The sequence below is a fragment of the Arachis ipaensis genome, chromosome B06, assembly GCF_000816755.2.
Source record: "Arachis ipaensis cultivar K30076 chromosome B06, Araip1.1, whole genome shotgun sequence".
Classification (NCBI taxonomy): domain Eukaryota; kingdom Viridiplantae; phylum Streptophyta; class Magnoliopsida; order Fabales; family Fabaceae; genus Arachis; species Arachis ipaensis.
The window spans coordinates 127,662,669-127,666,681 of NC_029790.2; positions in this window are offsets into that span (position 1 = coordinate 127,662,669).

Sequence of the window (4,013 nt, forward strand, 5' to 3'; positions counted from 1 at the left end):
GAGCAATACGCGTCCTTTGGAGCTTGAATCCAAGCCGAACTTGGATTAACCTAAGTTCAGCGTGGGATGATACGTGATTCTTCCTCTGTGCGTTAGATTCCACGCTGAACTTGAGAAAGCTCAAGTTCAGCGTGGAGGAGGTAGAGTGAAATGGAAGAAAAGGGTATACTATTATATATCGTTGGAAAGTTCTGGAAGTTAGATTTCCAATGCCGCTAAAATCACGTCAATTGGATCTCTATAGCTCAGGTTATTTCTGTTTGAGTGCAAAGAGGTCGGGGTTGACAGCATCATTCGCTTTCTTCCTTTTCTGCTACAAAACTCCGTCAAATCCATCCGAATGCTACCTAAAATAAATAGAAATGCACACAACTCAAAGTAGCATCCACATTGGCTAAAAGATATTTAAATTTTGATTAAACTCAACAATTTGAATGTAAATTCACTAGGAAAAGATAGAGAAGATGCTCACGCATCAATAAGCTCGGAACCTAACGTCATAACTCGGTTTGACCAAATGCATAAAGCAAAGCACAGAATCAGCGAACCAAATCTCGGAATCAACGAACCACTAAGCCAGGATTCTTATGATACAGATTCACAGTGCGGTTACACTACTTCGTTAAATAGAAATCAAGTCCGAGTAACAAAAACACAGTCAGAATTCACTACTCACGATAATCATTGTTAAGATATTATTCTGCGCATAAACTAACTTAAGCATCGGAGTCCTTTTTGCAAGTACTCCTCACTACTCAGACAAGACTCGCATTGGTGTCACGATCTTTGAGCGAGAGCAGCCATGCAAGCATCCTTGTAGCTGCCACCGACCTATACCTTGGCCGGAGCCCTAGGCAGGAACAACTCATATATTTCAATTTTCAAACATTACTAAGATTTACTTTTATGTTAATTTATGTATTTTTTTAGATCATTATTTTGATAGAAATGGATTATATTATACCATATATCTCAATACGTGTATTAATTTGTTTTGAGAAATTTTGATTTATTTTAAAAAAAATCTGTATATTTATCTTACAAATTTCTATGTTTATGTTATTGTCATGTTCATTAATCTAATGCAGGAAGGGACATGGAGTTACTAATTCATCTTCCTCTAAATTGTATAAATTAAACAATTCCTACTCAATAATATGAATTCCAAATACAACATATAAACAAACTTAGCTAAAAGTAATAACATTTATAGGGAAGTCAAAACTCTCTGAGATGCGGAAATTTCTGCGGAGACTGTTCCGAATGGGGATTCGATTGTGGAGAATTTTTTCCATGGAGATGGGGATGGGGACAAAATTCCCCTAAAGCAGGCGCGGAGACTCGAGCGGGGATCCCCGCCCCGTCCCCGCTATTCTCCGAAATGTATGAATTTCTTGAATTATCCTTAATAGTTTATTTCTCATATATGTTTTTTAGTCATTTGTCACACACACATATATATAGAAACCTACAACTCCTAATCTTTATTTACATAACCCTTCTTCAATTTAGAGATCCCTAACGCTGTTCATACTCCATCCAACCTCTCTGCAGCCAGCCGGCCACCCCCTCGCCACCCTTCTCACCGCATCGTTACACCTCACCGTGCCATCACCCTTACCGCGTCGTAATTTCTATTTGCAGTGTTCCTTTTCGTAACTCTGCCGTCGTGTCCATTCTTCTCTCTGTTGTCGCGTCTCCCACCTCGTCCACTATTTTGTCTTTTGCCTCGTCGTTGCGTCCCCCCATTGCGTCATTTCGAAAGAAGTCACCATCGTGTCATTTAGACTTTTTGTATAAAATCTTGCAGTTTTTGTATAAGATAGATACTTGCAACTATATTCATATAGAAACCAATAATTAGTTAGAACTATTATCTAGATGGAGAATTGGGTCCCCGCAAAGAATTGGGCCCCGTAGAAAATAGGGATGGGGAACAATATTCCCCCACGACGGAGAATGAAGATAGAGATGGGGAGCAAATCTGAGGGCGAAAATGGAGAACAGGGAGGCATCCCCTGTCTCCGCCCCCGCCCTGCCCTGTTGACATCGCTAAACATTTCCCTACTAAAACAGGATAACGACAATAGACAAAGTGATTAACTTAGATTAACGAGGACATTTTAGAAATAATAACAACAAAACGCGAGTAGCATTAGCCACATAGCAGCGTAAATAATTAACTTTATCCAAAATGTACATCTAGATCATTTTAGAATAAAAATTAAAAAAAAAAATGAAACTTACTAATTAAAAAAAAAATGTATTCAACCTTATCCAATACATACGACTTACCAACATAGACAATTAGTGAAGAAAAAGATTCTCTTAAAATCCATCTAATTTTGTAGCTAAATGGATAGCAAGAAAACGTTACTTGTTCACATGTTCCATGCATCATTAATGAGCAATATATATATATATATAAACTGTTTAAAATGAGATTAGCCAAAGGGATATTATTGTTGGTTCCTATCCTAAAAATTTGACATGTACTTAATCAGAGACCTATTCCTTGCAATGTGATGGCCAATAATGTGACAACTTGCTTAGTCTCTTGTGACAGTAGAAAACAAAGGTTGTTGGTTTTTGTATGTCAGAAGTTGATTAACACTTGATCATCCAATTTCCTTTCTTACTATCCTAGGTGCTCCTCAAAGGGCTCTCAAGAAAAATACAAAATAGAAAAGTGTTGTAGGCTTGTAGCTAGTAATAAATAGTTTTGCTTTCATTTGGAAGTGATGAGGCATGCTTTGTCATTACTTGAAACTGTTAATGTTAGATACAAATCTTGAGTTCTTGTCAAAGGAAAGAGATGTCATGACATTCTTGGCAGAACAAATCTTAAATGTAATTTAAAATTTATAAAATTTACATGGACTATGCTATATGTCTCTGTGGGGAGACTTATAAATATTCAATACAATTTAAATATCCAACATAGTAATTTATAACTACTATAAATAAGAAAATTTTAATATTTTTTTTTCGGAAATTTCGCAAGAGATGATGGTGAAAAAGAAAATGTTGATGCATGAAAGTGTCGCATGAAAAACAATATAACAATGAAGTTTATTTATTTTTTATTTGAAAGATGAGGCTAAGTTGAGAAATACTAGCGTGTTAATAGAATTTATTATTTTTAACTAGTAGTTAATTAGTAATATTTAAAATGAGTAAACTGTTATTTCTAAAAAATCTTCCTTAACACAGCTACTCTTAGATATTTAAATGAAGTTATTATTCTTTTTATCCAATATAAGGGAATCAAGGTAGAAAGGCAGGGCCATTTGCGTAGTGGATTTCTGGCACTTTGAAAAATAAAACCCATAATCAATCAGTAGCTAAAATAGAATCAATTTTCCAAATGGATGGAGTTAAACCAAAATTCACAAAGAAGTAAGTGTGGGGTCCACACCCACACCAGAATTATTTGCCACCTTCAATGGTTCATAACCATACTAAGAAATCCCACGCCTTCAACCCTCCAATTATCTGAATTTTAGCTCCTAACTCTGCCCATTATCAGCTTTTCAATTTTCTTTTTGTACCCAACTATGGAGCATGTACATTTCGGTGGAAATTTCGGTGCAGTCGACTTTACATAAAGTTGATAACTGAAAATTGTTAGATATAAATTTAGTCAAATTAATTAAATTATCTAATCGTTTTTAGCCATCAACTTCACGTGAAGTCAACTGTGCCTGAGTTTTCATCTTCACTAAAATATATGCATTTTTTACAAGACACTTTTTTTTACTATATTTTTGAAAAAAATAAAAAATACTTTTTGATATATTTAAATAAATTTAAATATTATCATATAACAGTATATTCAACTTTATTTTTAATACGTATTTTTGAAATAAATTTAAAAATAATATGTTATTATTTATTAAAATAAAAAATTATTTTAAATATTTTATATAATTAAAATGATTAAAACTTACCTAATATATATATATATATGTGTCTTTTAATATGTCCAATTCTGTAGATTAAGATTTTTTAAA